Consider the following 17,926-nt stretch of genomic DNA (forward strand, 5'->3'; position numbering starts at 1 on the left):
CCATCTCAAGGAGGATCAGAAGAAATGGACAGCATGTGAGTTAAATATGAGTGTCACAGCAAAGGGTCTGAATACTTATGACCATGTGATATTTCAGTTTTTCTTTTTCAATAAATTTGCACAAATTTCTACATTTCTGTTTTTTTCTGTCAAGATGGGGTGCTGAGTGTACATTAATGAGAAATAAAATGAACTTTTTTTTGATTTGAGCAAATGGCTGCAATGAAACAAAGAGTGAAAAATTTAAAGGGGTCTGAATACTTTCCGTACCCACTGTAGCTGCCATGTTATTCAGACCTTATATCACGGTTAAACTTGTCTTCTTACATTCAATGCGATGGCCATATTTCCATATTACAAGTGACTATAATAAATCTACGCTGATGTAATGATGTACCACGAAGTGTAAAATGAGAATAAGTGTAAGATTAATAATTACAAGACCAAACACCTGCTAAATTTGGTGCAATGATTTACAAGAGAATAATCTTGCTAATATAGCTGCATGTTGATTTAAATGGCTCTAACTCCTCCCACCAAATCCAAACTATGTTTTTTTTTTTTTTTTTTTAAATCCCCTGTCCTGCGCGCCGATTGGCCGGCTTAGGTTTTACAGCAGCTGCCCTGATGTTCAGGCATTTAACATCTGGGAGAAAAGTGAGCCAGCCGCTCGCTGGGCGGGAGCGCCTTACGCAAGACCTCGAACTATTGGCCAATCGGAGAACGACATCATCCGCAACGGTCCCGCACCCTGATTGGTTGGAACGCCTGTCAAACAGCGGCGCAGGGGGGCGGGAGGGGGCGTGGCCTGCGCGGCAGCTCGAAGTGTTGAGGTTTCAGTCCGACTGGCTCCAGTCCTGTCACAGCAGCGAGGGGCGCCTTTCCGCCGCGCTGCCGCTCTGGGAATACTAACCACTTGGCGAAGCAACCAGCGACACACACACACACACACACACACAAAAAAACAACTCCTCTCGTTTGTAATCGTCACCGCGACTTTATTGCTTCTTCTTCTTCTTCTCTGCGACAGTGTTTCACTCCAAAAGACGCCGACGAATATCTATTTTTTTTTTTTTTGTTGGTTGTTTTTGTTTTTTTGTTGCCCTCCTCGTGGAAGTACGAAGGAAACAGTGAAGGTAAGAAGTGATTCGTTCGCTTGTTGGAGACTTGGCGACGCTGCTGCAGCTGCAGCTGCAGCTGTGCTTTACTTTGCTCCTTCGGACTGTGGTGCTTTTGAGTTTTCCACAAAAGAAGGAGATTATTCCGGCGCTAAAATTATTCATGACATGTTTTTAAAAAAAATTATTATTATTATTATTTTTTTTTATAATAATAATTATTATTTAAAAAAAAATATAAACCCCAAACTATAGCTCCAAGTTGAATTTGAGCTCCGGAGAAGCCGCTTGTTTTTTCTAGGCTCTGTTTGTCGGGAGTCTCGGTCGTTTTGTATATATATATATATATGTGTGTGTGTGTGTGTGTGCAAAAAAAAAAAAAAAAAAAAGGGGGGGGGGGGGGGGAATGATCAGCAGAAATGTATGCGTGTATCAGCTGAGGTTGCACTGATTTAGCAGCTCATTTTGCACCATTTCGTTATCATTTTAAGCAGTTCAAACTAAACACCTCGTGGAGCTCAGTCCTGCAACAAAAAAAAACCACACAAAACAAAAAAACCCGCTCGGATCATGTTTTCGTCTGTTGCTGCTGCAGGAGTCCACCGTGCAACTTATCGCGAATAGGGGCAGCTGATAACGTCTCTTGAGTGACACTTGCGTGAATTTGGATACCCCCCCCCCCCCACTCCCCTCCCCACCCCTCTTGGTTTTACTTGGTCTTTTTTTTTTTTTTTTTTTTCCCGCAGACAGGCCAAAACTCGTTTACTCGGGAACCTGTTCGTGAATCTGCTGTCTTGTCTTTTAATTTTTTTTTTTAATATATTAAGCAGATCAAATCGATCCGAGCCTGTGGACGTTTTCCTTTTCTCTCTTTGCACAGATTTTCCCACCTCCCCTAAAATCATGCTTACTTCATCTTGCAGTTCTGTCTCGATGCCAAACTCGGAGGGGAAAAAAACACACAAAAAAACAACAACGATGAGCTCATTGTTCTAACAGGTTTCTTTTCTTGCTTTTTGCACGCGGAGTTGTGTGTTTGGACCTCTAGGTGCAACAAAGAGATTAAAAAAAACCTGTGGTGTTTTTATTTCTTCTTCTTCTTCTTCTCTGCTGCGATCGAGCCGCTGGTGGTTATTTATGTTGAAATAGATGCTGAGGGTTGCTCTCCAGCCTGTTTTCTTCTTCTTCTTCTTCTTCTTCTTCTTCCTCTTCCTCTTCCTCTTCCTCCTTCTGCAGAAACAGGGTCTGTGATTTGTCTCAGCCTGTTGTGCATTAGCCCTCTCGTCTCCCTCGGTGGGTGTTCAGTTTCAGTCGAATGCTAAGAACATTTCAACGATGAATAAATCTCTCCGGTGCACAAACACAGACAAGACGACACCGCTACTTCTTTTTGTTGTTGTTGTTGTTGTTGTTGTTGTATTCTGCAAGGTATAATTTTGCATGTGCCCTCTTGAATGCGTTTTGCATTATTTTATTTATTTATTTTTTGTACCTCCTTTAATCTATCAGCCTTTGCAAAAAGTTTCACAGGTATTTAAAAAAAAAAAAAAAAAAAAAAGTATGCCCAGTTTAAAGCTTACATTGGCGTTGATTGGACAGCAGGGGCCATACTTACTCGCTTGGAGAGTGTTGCCATTTGTTTTGGCTGTTTTGGGGGGGTGGGGGGAGGGGATGTGGTGGTGGTGGTGGTGGTGGTGGGGGGGGGCAATCATGCACTCCCTTCGCTCTACCGGTCAGATTGTTTTCAGCGCGGCGGTCGTATCTTGTGATTTTATTTATTTATTTCTTCTTCTTCTTCTTTCCTCCGGTTCCTGCTCAGATGCCGGCGCGTCGGCATCGCCGCGGTTTCCTCCTCCCGCCGCAGTTGTTACGGTGACTTTGCACTCTTTGCAGCCGCGATGTGGTTTTCCTGGCGACGCTTGCCCTCCCCATGCCCTCCCCCTCCCCCTCCCGTGCGGCCCGATACTTAAAAAAAAAAAAAAAAAAAAACTACCGCAGGTGTGTTTTTGTCGTGCCGCCGCTAACGAAGTCTGAAAATCACGTTCACGGTCCGAACCAACTCCTCTACGTTTCTTTTGCTTTTCTTTTTTCTTTTTTTTTCTCGTTCCTCTCTCCGCACCAATTAGGAAAGTCACATTCTGCTGACGGCCCGAGTCGCGGTCGTAAACACGTGCGAGGCGGAGCGAGAGAGCGAGAGAGCGAAGCACCGAGCGGTGCGTTCATTTCCTCGTCGGCGCTGAAAATTGCTCGCTCTTCGTGGCGCTCCGGGTTTCGGGGCCCCTGATGGGTCCGTCGCTCGGTTAGCATGGTTAATGGTGCATTTAAGCCCAGTGTGTAATTTTGTTTCCGATTTCCATTTCGCCGCTTGCTTTCAGTTTGAAATGACAAGAGGTCTCGCCCCCCCCCCTCCTCCCTCCTTCCCTCCCTCCCTCCTCCCGCCCTCCCCACTGATGGAGGGAGGTGGTGGTGGTGGTGGTGTTGTGTGTGTGTGTGTGTGCAGATGGCATCTTCCTAATGGTCCTCAGGGTAATGACGGTTGAAATAGGCTCCCTAACCAGGGGGCTGAGGACCGTGGCCCTTAGGGGGGGGGGGGTGTTCAGCCTATTTCCATTTTCATCATCACGATAAAGTGCTCAATGTCTGAACATGCCTATATATATATATATATATATATATATATGTGTGTGTATATAATGTACATACACGCAGTTAGTTCGAAGTTTGCATTAGTTCGGAGGAAAAAAAAAAAAAAATCTGACTTTCAGTTGAAGACTCTTTAACTTCGTCTGCTGGATTGAATATAAAGCTGCTCATCGACTCCTTTGGCTCAGCGTTGGATAATATATTTTTGGGGGCTGTTCAACGGCGGCGATTTGTCTGAAGTGTCTCCGGACCTCCAGCGGATGTGCAGCGACCGCCGAGGTCCAAAGAAACGGGACGTTTCGGGAAGCAGCAGTCAATCTCCGCTCCTCATCCGCGACGTATGGGACTTTTGTTTGCCCCCCCCCCCCCTTCCCCGAAGCACCTGAGCGATGCACCGGTCTGCGGCGCCTCGTATTTCATTTTACGATAATGGCTGGTTGCCCGTGGCAACTGTGCAACCAATGGGAGCCTTGCTTCTTGAAGGGCTTGGTGGAGGGGAAGAAAATAAAAAATAAAATAAAAAAAAAGAAGAAGAAGAAGAAGGGAAGAGGTTGGGTTAATGAGGATGTGAGCTACAAGGCTACCCCCCCCCTCCCCCCCGGCCTGGTGGTGTTGTGTCCAGTGAAACGGTGCGGGACCCCCCCCCCTCCTCCCCCGGGGAGTGAATAATTACCTGTCAACCCGGTGAGCTCTCCGTCATCCATAATCCACGGCTGACGCAGCACGTGCCGGTACGGGGGTATCTGCCGAGACCGGGGGGGGGGGAGGGGGGGCTCCGGGTCTTGGCCCCTGTTTGGCCACAGCTGGTGAGGAATCACGTTGACATGTTGCAGCTGAGCGTTACAAATGCGCAGGTTAAGAGCTGCAGAAGGACTCGGCGGGTAGGTCCTCCACCACTCTTCTGACGGGAAGTAGCTTCTTGTTGTTGTCGTTGTTGTTGTTGTTGTTGTTCTTCTTTTTGTTGTTGTTGTTGTTGTTCTTGTTCCTCTTTTTGTTCTTCTTCTTGTTCTTCTTCTTCTTGTTCCTGTTCTTCTTCTTGTTCTTCTTGTTGTTCCTGTTCTTCTTTTTGTTGTTCTTCTTCTTCTTCTTGTTCCTGTTCTTCTTTTTGTTGTTGTTCTTCTTCTTCTTGTTCCTGTTCTTCTTTTTGTTCTTCTTCTTCTTCTTCTTGTTCCTGTTCTTCTTTTTGTTGTTGTTGTTCTTGTTGTTCCTGTTCTTCTTTTTGTTCTTCTTCTTCTTCTTGTTCCTCTTTTTGTTCTTCTTGTTCTTCTTCTTGTTCCTGTTCTTCTTTTTGTTCTTCTTCTTCTTCTTGTTCCTGTTCTTCTTTTTGTTCTTCTTCTTCTTCTTCTTCTTCTTCTTCTTGTTCTTCTTCTTACTCCCCCGTTTCGTCAGATTTTAGCTGCTCCTCCGAGCAGGAAAAAAAAAAAGATCCACTGAAGATTTGGCTGTTTGTTTTGCTGATTCAGTGCAGAGTATGTTCCAGGTTTATCGGACTGCACGGTATTTATTATTATTATTTTTTTTTTAAGTTCACTTACAGATAGCTTCTGGCCCAGAAGTAACATATACTGCCAATTTAGATGCATCTATTTCCCTATTATTGCAGCAACACTGGAGGTAAAGGTGAACGCAGCGCTGACGACCCCCCCCCCCCTCCTTCTCCCGCCGGTCCAATCATCAGGTATTAGATTTGAACCCTTCGGCGGGCCGGTAATTACTTTTGATTCCAAAAACAGGCGCGCAAAAGTTGCAATCCCTCCTGCGGTCCCGGTGTGGTTTAGTCCGAGGAGATGGAAATTATAGACGAGCCGATGAGTGCGTGAAAAAAAAAAAAAAAAAAAAAAAAATTGGGGGAGGAAAAGCTTCGAGTTCAGTGAAAGGCTACGAAGGGGGAAGAAGAAGAAGAAGAAGAAGAAAGAAGATGATGATGATGATGAAAAAAAGATGGCGGGAGGCGGCGGACCGCAAAACTGGACAAGTGACAGGCCTCGGTCCGTCCAGACTGGCTGTCTTCCTGCGGTTTTGTCGAGCTGCTCCTCAGAAACATTAACCCCTTGTCGAAACACGGACTCGGGCTCCGCTCGCCAAGCCGCCGCCGCCGCCGCCGCAGCGGGAGACACCGGACGACCCGTCTGGTTCCGCTCCGCGGAGCGCGGTGGACGGAGTCCAGCAATTAGAGGGCGAAATACAACCTGCAGCTCGCCATGTCAGCAGATTGCCTCAGATTTATATTTTTAGGCTCGAGGAGGGGTGGGGGGAGGTGGGGGGGGGTTATGTCCCATAAGAGAATCTTTGTTAAAGAATTAAAACCTCGACTGCCGTCTGTCTTTCAAGGCTCTCTCTCTTTTTAATATCCTCTTATGTTTTATTTCCACGCTCCGTCATGCATCGAGGTTTCTGTGTTGTTGTTTTTTCTTTGCGGTTTTTTTTTCCGGCTGCAGTCGGAGCGCTAACACTTGTGGATTCAGGTTTCTTTTTTTTTCTTTTTTTTTTTGTCTTCCACACTTCGGTATTCGTCGCCACCTTTTTCTTTAGACGGAGGACCGACCCGCCGATCTTTCTGCGCGGCGGCGGAGGCGTCACGCGCTCGACTCGGGTTTTGCCGCCCGACGAGAAGAGCGGCTCGGGAAGCGGCTCGGGAAGCGGCTCGGGAAGCGGCTCGGGAAGCGGCTCGGGAAGCGGCTCGGGAAGCGGCTCGGGAAGCGGCTCGGGAAGCGGCTCGGGAAGCGACGCGCACGACCAAAAAAAAAAAAAAAAAAAGGAAAAAAAGCCTCTCGTGAAAGGAAAGAAAATGAATCATCCAAAAAAATAAAAAAAAACTGAATCCTTGCCATCTTCCCTGCATACTTCGTGCGAAGAAGTAGCTAATGCGGCCTCGCGTGTACGAGGATTCACATCGTTTGAAAGGATTATCAGCCGGTGACTAAGCGCAAAGATCTTCCAAAGACTTCCCATTCAGCCCCGTCGCCCGCAATCCCCCAGAATCCTGTTTATTTATTTTTTTTAAAAAGAAGAAAAAAGCTGAAGATAATACAGACATCACAACAGGCTCTCTCTTTGCCGCCGACGGGAACGCCGGCTCGCCTCTTAATTCCACTTCGATTCTCCTCGATTCCGTGTTTAATGGTAGGAAGCGGCTGAAGTGTGTGTGTGTGTGTGTGTGTGTGTGTGTGTGTGTGTGTGTGTGTGGCCGAGAAAAAAACCCGGCAAAATCGCATGCGGCTTCGCTTGGCTGTCGCCGCCACGTCCGATGAAACCTCCCGCCGATGGACGGAGACGACGGAGACGCGCGTGTCTCATTCGAATCATTTGATTTTGTTTTTTGATAGCTGCAAGAGATGTAACACACAACAAAACAACAACAACAACAACAACAACAACAACAAAAACGTGGCTCCGATATTTATGGTTATTGTATAAAAGCATTTTGCTTCTAGTTTTTGAATAATTCTAAATATTTGCTGCATTTATGCCGCAATCGAAACCGTGAACACGTCTCACGCGCAGTTGCTTTACTTAGATTTTTTTTTATAAATTTATTTTATTATTATGCTAATTCCACTCTGTGAGAAATGCACAGGACAACCACCTCGAATATCCAGTAAATATAAGTAGACGAATATAAGACCCAGCATGCACCTGGGTATCTCTCTTCACGGACGTGTTGAGGAGAACGAAAGATATCGTCCGATTTTAGTCGAAACGAAAGTTGCTCGGTGGCAAATATGCTGTAAAAAAAAATCTCCCCATGCTTCCTCCGTGAGGTACCTGAGCTTTCGGTGGGGGGGGGGGCACGGTTGACCAAATAATAACCAAACGGGTTTCTAACCGCAGGTGACCCCTTTGACCTCAGTCTGACATTTCACGTCGTTTCATTCGTCTCTTCGGTCTTTGACTTTCTAAATATCGGTAGAAACTCGCGTCCATCTGGCAATTTGCTGCACCAGCTTTTTTTTTTTTTTCTTCTTCTCCTCATTTCCATCTTCATCGCTGCGTGTTTGCTGCTGTTTTTTTTTTTTTTTTTCCCCGGCGCTTCACCATCCCAGAGATTGGCTCTCCATCAAAGCGGCGTGGGCGGCACCCTAACGTCCTTTTTGGGGGGATTTTTTATTTTATTTAAATTTTTTTCTCGATTTGTTGGACGTTTTTCCTTTTTCTGTCGGTGGAGTTATTTTCTCTCGCCCGTTTGGAAGCCGCGGTGGCTATCTCGGCTCGTACCAACAGGCCCCGGTTCCTCTTCCCCTCGTTTCCTCCCAAACAAACGGCCTGTTGTTTGTGCAGGAAATGTAACCGTCCGTCTTTGTGCCGGAGGGTCGTTTCCCTTGGAAAGACCTACCGGGGGACACCGGGAAGACCTCTCACCACCTCGCTCTCTCTCCGGTTTTGGTGTACGAGTCTCCAAAAAAAAACAACAAAAGTTTGGCACGACGGGACGTTTGTGGAAAGTCGCTACCCGAGAGAAAAAAAACACCAAAAAAACCATTTGGAGCTGTTCAAAATAACCCTCGTTTTAATGGGGACCCTTTTGTCCCGATACGTTTGGCCGCTCGTCGTCGTTCGTCCACATCGTCCAACATTTGGTGACACGGATTTCAAAATCTCACCACTGACGGTGTGATAAAATTGAGAGAAAACAAGGTTGATCCAGATACATTGAGAGGAAAAAAAAATGAAAACAGGTTGGCTTCGTTTAAATTGGCCGACGATGCCGGAGAATCTGTGTTGGCACCGTTCGGCTTTATTTTTTTATTTATTTTTTTTAGACCGTTCATTAGTCTGTCGTTTAAACTTGAGCTGGACAAGCAGCCCTGCCAGACTGTTCAATTTCGGTTAAATATTTAGCAGTCGGCCTCGTGCCTAAGCTGCTGCTTTGTGCAATGTTAAGATAAGTCTTATTTTTTTTAATTCAATTTTATTTTTTTATGTTGTTTTTATTCAGGTAATCTTCTGAAGGTTGTAAGACTTTTTTTTTTTTATTATTTTTTTAATAGTTGCGATTTGAACGGGAGTCAAGTTGTCCTGAAGTTTGGAGTAATCTCGGGGCAGCGAGCGCTTTTATTTTCACCATTACTTCCTCATATATCAACAACATGATGACAAAAGCTCAAAGTGCTGTTTGTCTTTTTTTTGTTGTTGTTTTTTTGCAACGCTTAGCTCCACATAAAAGCACCAAGTTTCGCCGTCCGACGTCTTGCGTGACGCCAGGATCTATTTCAGTCCCGTTCGGGCGGCCGGTCGAACGTTTTTGGCTTTTGAGAAATTTCTCATCGGCACGATCCGACGTGTTTATTACTTCTGTTGACCGACCGATTTGTCACGTCGTCAAGAATTTCTTGCGGTTACTTCGAGCCCCGGTTTAACACCTTGTGGTCGGTTTACGTTAAAAAAAAAACAACAAAAAAACACCCGATAAACCAAACAAACTTCTCAAAGATAATAAGTCGTTGAATAAACATTTGGAGTCCGATGGACTCGACTCCCAAGTTGTAAAGAGTTGCGTAACCGAGGCCGCGGGGCAGAACGAGGGTGACGCAAAGAAATGGGGAGTCTTTGACAAGAGTGAGACCGACGCGCCGAATATCTGATTTCTTTATTTCTTTTTCAAATGTTCTCGTTTGATAATCTGTTGCACAGAAACGGTCCGGCTCGTCACATATTTTCAATTAGGTTGATTGCACGGGGGAGGAGGGACAAGGAGGTGGGGGTAAGGTGGGGGTCGACTGCTTAGTTACGACAGAAGTAATTCAGAGTTATGATCAAGTCTCATTGTTGCTTATTGCAGGTTTTTTTTTTTTTTTTTTCTTTTCCAAATGAGAATTTTTATGGTCTCGAAATGTGAAATGAAGCAGAAAATTAAAAAGAAAAAAAAAACCTAAGATGAGCTCTTTTTTTTTTTTTTTTTTCCTTTCTTTCTTATGTCCTACGGATCCAAAAGCTGCCGCCCACGCACATTCAGGCCCCCATCGTTCCCTCTCTCCGCGCACTCGGGTGACAGGCATTGGCGTTTTTAATTGATTTGAAGTGTTCGCAGAAAATGCTTTTTTAATTTTTTTCCCCCTCCTCTCCCAGAGAGTTATCACCCGGCTCTCGTCTCGTCTCGGCGAGGGTAATTTGACATGTGTACTTTGGAACGAGGGGCGCTGACGGCGGCATCTAATTTTCAAACTTTTTCCAAAATTAGCCCGAACCGTTTGACCTTGTTCCTTGACCTTGTCCCCCCCCCCCCCACCACCACCACCACCACCGTGCCCTCCCGCCCTCGTTCACGCTCCCCGGGATGGACGGCGGACGTTAAAACCCCGCAAGCCGAACCGGTTCGGTTCGGTGACGGTTTATGAAAGTCGGTCGGATTGGATTTCCCTCCTCCACCCCCCCCCCCCCCCCACCTCCACCACCACCACCCTCCACCCCCGAGGTGCTTTTATCCGATTTCTTATGCATGCACCCTGCGTTTTGCAGATAGGAAGTGCGGCAGGTTTTGTTTTCTTTCCTGCAAACAGAAACACCTTCGTGCTTAAATCTGGAATCTGTTAAATTTAGACTCCGCCATGCCTGTTTTTTTTTTTTTTTTTTTTTTTTGTCTCTTTAAGGTTTAACTGCGAATCTCTGAGCTTTGTACGGGAGAGTGTTTCACCCGTGTGTACATTTGGGAGATGGGGGCGGGAGGGGTGGGGGGGCGTACAGATCAACAACCACTACTTTGTAGCTCTCACGCTATTATTTGTGTATGTTTCAGCGGTCACCATATGCGATCGTTTGGCTCGGACGTGGCGTGCGATAAGTAAGTCTGCTCGCCTACACTTAGCTCGGCCGTTTTCATCCGTTTTCTCAGAACTCCGGGCTCGTTTCCATCGAATCGAGGCTATTTTTAAACCCGTGTTCGGAGGGGGGGGGGGCGCAGGGGTTTATCGGGAGGGGTGGGGGAGGTGGTGGGGTGGGGTGGGTTCAGTTAGTGTCATATGAATCCAAACCGGGCAGCCGTCCAGGGAGAGTAAAACAGATCTCCTCCTCCTCCTCCCTCCTCCTCCTCCTCTTCCTCCTCCTCCCCTCCAGTGCCATGAACTCTTCCCATTCCAAGAGAGTGTGTGTGTGTGTGTGTGTGTGTGTGTGTGTGTGTGTGTGTGTGTGTGTGTGTGTGTGTGTGTGTGTGTCTCCAGTTTATTAACCATGCGTTGACTCACTCCTGCAGCTGTGTCTGTTTTCGTGCTCGCGGTCAGCCGGCGACGAGCGATTCTGCATGAACGTCCGACGGTTCAGCGATGACGCATCGAAGTATTAATTAAAGACTTTTCTTTAAAAAAAAACTAAAAAAACATTTAAATGCGTTTACTGTACGAGGCCGCCGTCCCGAAACTGATTATTTATTATTTAATACAGATGATTCTTTTCATTCTGAAAAGTATGGAACAAACCTTCGAGGTCAAGATCTTTTTAAATTGCTTGTTGTTTCTCAAAATGTTTAATCTACCTTAATTAAATAAGATTACCGGGCTCGGAAAGCTGAATAACGATGACCGAAGAAATAAACGACTAATCAGCTTTTCTGTCACACCAAAAGCGTGTAATACACCCTTCAGTCCACCGGAGGGCACCGAGCCTTAGGTTTAGTCACAAGAACTACTTGGCTAGGTTTAGGAGAAGATCGCAGCAACGTAAAAACTATTACTTTTAACTAACTAGTGTTACGTGCGTCATGTAAGTTACTTCAACATATTTGACGCAAGTTAAATCGTTACGCTAACCAACCACCCGCGACCTCCTCTCTCCACAGACTTTGTACGTCATCACATGACATCTGTCACGTGACCCTCATTTTTTTGTTGTTGTTTTATTTGTTGACCCTGGTCATACATGTTTGTATTTTGCATCACGCGCTTTGGCGTAATACCCGCCCTGCATCGTTTTAACGCTAAAGTCAACGACAAACCTTTCACCTGCTATTGGTGCGGCTTTTTGTTTTCGAGATTTCGAAATAGTCAAATAGACGTTATGGATCTTCAAAAACGTCCATCGGTGTCCGCCGCTGTCGTTCTTCCCGATTTCAACCGTTTTTACCGCCGAGTGTTCCGATTTTAACGATCGGTTTAGTCTGCTGATCATTTCAGAGTCACTCTGTGTGTGTGTGTGTGTGTGTGTGTGTGTGTGTGTGTGTGTGTGTGTGTGTGTGTGTGTGTGTGTGTGTGTGTGTGTGTGTTTCCGCGCCCGAAGAGAAACATGTTCATTAATTTACTCTGCTGCTGCAAACTCGTTTCCACCGAAAGAGACGCACAAACACAACAAAAACGCCTCCCGCTCGGTCACACAAGCCACTTCCCTTTTTCCCAGCGAATGAATCCCCCCCCCCCCCCCCTCCCGCCTCCATCGTCTCTCCCTCGGGAGGAGGAGGAGGAGGAGGAGGAGGAGGGGGGAGAGCAGTTTCTGGTGACTGACGGCATGAAAGCCAACCGAGGGTAAACAAAGCGGCAGACCGCACGCTACTGCTTTAATGTCACAACTCAATGACAGGTGGAAGGAATAGGGTGGGTGGCGGGGAGGGGGGGGGGAGGTTGTTGCTGCGGCAACAACAACAGCCGCTTTGGCTCTCGGGCCGCGTCCGCGGCCGACATCATCCCCTCCAGTCGAACACGGGACGAGTCGTCGTCGTCGTCGGGCGATTTTGTTTTGTTTTTTTGTGTGAAATAAGTAGGCGTTCATGGTTGGTCGCCTCGGAAACTTCAGACAGACTGGAAACAGTTTGCGGACGACGTCGCTCTGTTTTGCAAAAGAAGAAATAAATAAAAATAAAATGGATGACCTCATCATGTTTTAAAAAAATAAAAAAATAATAATAATCCAGATATGGGCTCACCGTCGGTCTCCAACACGTCAGTGAGTCACGTGACGTGTTTGTGCGAAAAAATTCTGCAAAATATTTGTATTACTTTCATACGATTGCATTGAATTATGAGTTTTATTGCCATCGAATATTGATTAAAAAAATAAAAATAATAAAAATACCTCCGAGCGCAACGCACACGTCCTACGTGGAAAATATACATCGGCTTTCAGTCACGCTTCAGTTATCGACGCACGTTAACGCCGTTGAGAAACATTTCCATTGTTACATTATGAATTATTACATCATATTCAAAATTACGCCGATGTCGGCAACATTAACGTGTCGCACTTTGTGTCCTCGACAGCCGTCGCGTCAAAACCTTCGTGAGTGAAGTCAGCTGATGACCCCCCCCCCCCCCCCCCCCAGTGTCCCGAAAAGTACCTTCTTTTGTGTTTATCCTGTTTCAAGCTCTGAAATATGAAAAAAGAATAAAAAGCGCCACTCACTTGTACGTTCTCTCATCGGTCCCATTTGTAGATATTTAACGGTTTTATTATATATTCGCTCGCTGTCTGTTATATATTTCAGCTTAGATCACCAGACATCGTAGAAACCATAAAACTCCCCCCCCCCCTCCCCACCGACAGCCTCTGAGCCCCAAATTTACGAAGCGGGAGGGGGGAGGGGGCGGGGGGTTCGTGCTTTTAATCAGATCTCTTGTGCAGGTTTCAATGAATGATCGTCTAATTGAAATTACCCGTCTTTTTTTTTTTTTTTTTACAATTACCGGCAACCCCCCCCCCCCCCGCGGCGCGCTCCACTTCAGTGTTTACCGCTCTTCAGTCAAAGCCCGCTCTGATGTGAAAAATGAAATGCGTGAAAGGAGGGGGGGGGGGTCAGTCGGTGCATGGGTGCATGGCGGACGCTCTATTCACCAGCAAGATCTTTTTAATTAGGCTATGTTCTTTTAATTAACCAGCCGGCATAATGTCTGTGTCCATTTGTCACCCCGTGCTTGTGCTCGGGCGGGAAAAAAAAGACCCTCCTTTTGTCCCACTCACTTCCAGAGGGCCTCCTCCTCTCCTCCTCCCCGCCCCCCCCCTCACCCTCGCTTCCTATTTCATATCCTCGTTCGCCCCCCAAAATATATATATTTTTTTCTTCTTCTTCCTTTTTTTTTTTTTTTTTTTTTAAAGATTAGCATGATAATACCCCATAAGCGGGGGGTGGTGGTGGGGGGTGGGGGTGAAGAGCTATTGCGGGACCGCTCATCAGATTCAACTGTGTGCAGGACCGTGGTTATTATCATACTGAATGCACCATCAGTTAAACTAACAGCCTGAATTCCGACATTTATCTCCGATATCATAGACCGACTGTCAGTTGCACGGGGAGCACAATGGCAAATTACAGGTTATGTCTTGCTCCTTGGAGCCTGGATCTTTTCCCCAGTGTAATTACGCTATGCTAATTCTAAGCCCCTCCCCCCTCCTCCTCCTCTCCCTCCTCTTCCTCCTCTCCTTCGCCACCGTGCACTTCCCATGACAGAGAAGACGGCTTCCCAACTGTTCGAGATATGAAGTGAAATGTGAGCGAATAAATGTGTTGATTTACACAGCGGCATTGTGCCAAGAGGAAAGTGGTTGGGGGGGGGGGGGGGGTGGTGGGACGGTGGGAGATGGTGGGGGGGGGACCCCCGAAGGGAAAGGCTCAGCTGGAGCTCGTAGCCGTGTTTTCCAGAGACGGGGTCGGACGCAGGTCAGGCCACCTTGAACTCCTCAGCTGGATTTATTGTGCCCCCCCCCTCCTCCCCAGCCCTCTCCCCTTACCCCACCCCCCCCAAACCCACCCTCAACACGAGGATTTCGTTAGTGTTGGACACGGAGCAGACACCGGCAGGACGGATAAAATCCCTGTCACGCTCTCCGGAGTAGAAAAAAAACAACCCAGCAGGGGTCGGGGGTCATGTGTTAGGGCGAGGGAGGGAGGAGGTGGGGGGCGGGGGGGGGGGAGAGAGGGGGGCGTGACACCATGACACGACTAAAATACGGATTGATTTTTCTTGAGTGGTTGTCGGAGGGGAGGGGGTGAGGGGGGGGGGCGGGTCAAGCCACTTAGCCTCACCCCATGAGGCGATGCGGAGCGAGGGGAATGCGCGACGGAGGAAAAAAAAAATTAAAGAGGGGGGTGTGGGTGGGTGGGGGGGGGGGGCGCTCGGGGGTCGCACAGTGTGCCGGACTCCTCCGCTCGGGGTGCGCGTGTCTTCACTCTCCCTGAAACAAGATACCCGACCACATGTCCCTCCTCCCCCCCCCCCTCCCCGCCACCCACTCCCTCCTCCCTCCCCGCTTTCATGAGACAGCTGAGCGGAGAAAGGGCAGCGCTCCGGTCCGTTTGCCATTTGGCGGAGGACAGAAGAGGCCACGCCTCCCTTCCCCCCCCCCCCCCCCAACCAATCCCTGCTAGATTTAGATTTAGCGGTCGCTCTAAAAAACGCACGAGCGTGCTGGTCGCCGACGGTTACGTCAGTCAATTAGCGCGGTAGAGGCGGAAAAGAAATAAGTTGGAATAAGATTCTCCGTCGGCCACCGGTAGAAAAAAAAAAAAAAAAAATCGTAATCGGAAAAAACCCTCAATAAAAACACGATCATTTAAAAGACCATCAAGTACCACCACCCTTTATGATAAACATCTGTACTGCTCTTAATCTGACTTCCTGCTCTAATCTCTTGCTCGGAACCAGAATATCCTTCAGTACAATTTCGCTGAGCGCTCGCGTCACACTTACTTTTTGAGCATTGCGTTATCGTGACCGTTATCAACACGTCCCAAACTGTGAAAAGCAAAGTGTTATTGTTCCCGTAGAAGAAGCTTACTGAGGGCTGGTTTGGTGGAGCTCAGCTACGTGGTTAAGCTCTCGGGAGGGGAAAAACAAGGTGGGAGACCTCTAAACCGGTACGACCGGTGACGTGGTCAAACTGCACCGACGCCCAAGAAGAAGGAGGAGAAGAAGAAAAAAAGATGGAGAACAGAACCGGAATTAAAAATGGCCAAAAGTACTAAATAAAACCGGTCAGTGAATCCTTGCTTTGACCTTGGTAGTAATATGTATTGCTGTTAATTTTCCTCCAGAGTACTGTATGCTGCGTTGAACTTTATCTTCATCATCTTCTTTTGAGGAAATTGCTTTCCAGGCCTCTAAATTACACACACACACACATATATATATATATATATATAAATATAAAATTGTGTTTTTCCCTAAAGTGTTCATAAGTTTGACTTTTTTCCCTGAACTGATGATATATATCATGAAATGTGAGCAGCAGTTTTTTTTTTTGGGTGGGGCGGGGGGTCTCGCCCGAGTTTAATCTCGGTACATTTCCAGAGGACAACTGTAATTATGAACAAAAGGGTTCGACCTGATTGAGTATCTGCGATGGCACAACGCCATTTAAATGTCTCCCATCTCCTCAAGTGAAACCGAAAAAGGTCACAAACAGGACTGAAACATGGGACTCATCATCATCATTATCATCATCATCATCATCATCATCATCATCATCATCATCATCTTCAAACCTGGAATTTCCCTTTTTAGGGTGGCTGTGATATTTGAAGCCAACTTGTTTTCCGCTTGAAGAAGCTCCAAACTTTCGGGACGTCATCGCGACCTTTCGCTGAACCCCCTCAAAAATACGAGACGTTCACGCGCGTTGTTAAACCGATACCCGAAAGGCAGTTAATCCACAAAATTACCGCCGTTTTACGGCTTGGTCGATCAAATCGTTGATCAAAAGCAAGAGGTCAGCTTTGAAGCTTTAAATAAAAATAAAGAAATAAAAAAAATCCCTCCTCGAGCATGTGGTTTTATTTTATGCCGTTTGCCAAAATTGTGAGCCAGAAAAGAAGCCTGAAACCTTTTAGGGTTAGTTTGATTAAAGTCACGGATGTCTGACCAATTTATCAATAAAAAAAATGAAATGAAAAAAAAAAACCAACCTTTTAAATCAAAAGCTCTTTCAATATCTCCATCTCGCGCAACCAGGTGATCACGTATCGGCGTCCTCCGGGCTCCCTTTTCTGTTCCCCCTGGACGTTTGATGTCCTTCAGCCGAGAAGCAACCGATTCGATATCCGGGGTGAATATATTTCCTTCCTACGGCGACGCTCGGTCGATTCAACCAAATGTATTATCAACGTATTAATCGGCGAGATGGGGTTCGCATGCGCGACTTATCGTTCTTCCTTATTTACGCTGTTTTTACCGGTTAAAAGAAAAATAAAGAAGCAGTTTACCTTGAAAAATGCCGCTCCCCATCAGCAGTGGATTCTGACCCAATTCTCCAAACTACAGATCTCATTTCGCAGTTTTTTTTGTTTTTTTTTTTTTTTTTTTTTTGCTTTATGTCCATAATTCAACATGTGACGTCGGTAGTTTCGATGTTCTGGCGTCGGGTCCCGATAACACCGTCCCCGTGTTTCACCGGCCCGCCGGCACGGTTCTATCCGCCGGCCCGACGCACAATGATGAAGCCCGTCTTTGTTCCGGTATAAAGCACAAACGCACTCGATGAAATACAATCTAGATGCATTTAAGGTCAATTTGTAGTCTGGGAACTTGAACTTTTGTTGTGCCGGCGCAGGAATTTGTTTCCCCGCATGTTCCTTATCTGCCTTTTTTTTTTTTTTTTTTTTAAGTTTTTTTTTTTTTTTGTGTGGATGCTTTTGATGTTTTTTTTTTTTTTCCCACGCTGGACTGTAAAGGTCCTACAAACGACCCGACGTTTCCTTCAGTACCACTGAAACAAGAAAGTCGCGGCCGGGGACGGGACTTCTCCCGATGCGCAAAAAAAAAAAAAAAAAAAAAAAAACACCAAAAAAACAACAGTTGTACGTCCCATCTGGGGACTTGTGGTCAAAACAAAAAGAAGTCGAGAGCGTCGAAGAGAGAAAAAAAAACAACATAAACTGCAGAGCTCGGCTTTTGCCTTCGCCTTAACTGAACCGTCATTAGCAATGTGGCTTCCAGCTGGAGAGCTCACTTCATCCGGGGGCCGCCGCCGCCTCCTCCGCCGGTCTCTTCTTTTTTGGGGGGGGTTTGCGCCGCTTGAAATTTGCCGGGTTCGAGGTCAACACCCCCCCCCCCCCCGCATCTCCAAAAAAAACCCAAAAAAAGCGCAACAACGCCGGCCCCACCTGCCTAAACGGGTTCAATTACAGGAGAACGACACGGGACGTTTTGTAAATTTGAAGCTTTTCCCGAACGGTACTCGTGGGTATTGTGATTTGTTATTTCAATTTGGATTTGGATTTGGCATAAACTCTACAAACCAGTTTGAACCTCTGA

The 17,926-nt window shown here is 46.6% G+C and overlaps 1 protein-coding gene across 7 annotated transcripts in view; it reads left to right on the top strand.

The window, feature by feature from the left end:
• The first annotated feature begins 865 nt into the window (after positions 1-865).
• sema6cb (semaphorin 6Cb) overlaps positions 866-17,926 on the top strand; it is a 156,307-nt gene continuing 139,246 nt past the window's right edge. For all 7 annotated transcript variants that reach the window (XM_069711939.1, XM_069711944.1, XM_069711943.1 and 4 more), the window contains exon 1: positions 866-1,136. The gene's annotated coding sequence lies outside the window, so the exon portion shown is untranslated. The remainder of the gene's footprint in view (positions 1,137-17,926) is intronic.

Source organism: Brachyistius frenatus, unplaced genomic scaffold (assembly GCF_029030835.1).
Source record: "Brachyistius frenatus isolate BFR_SWC_R1_liver_20210118 unplaced genomic scaffold, ASM2903083v1 Contig_104, whole genome shotgun sequence".
NCBI lineage: Eukaryota > Metazoa > Chordata > Actinopteri > Embiotocidae > Brachyistius > Brachyistius frenatus.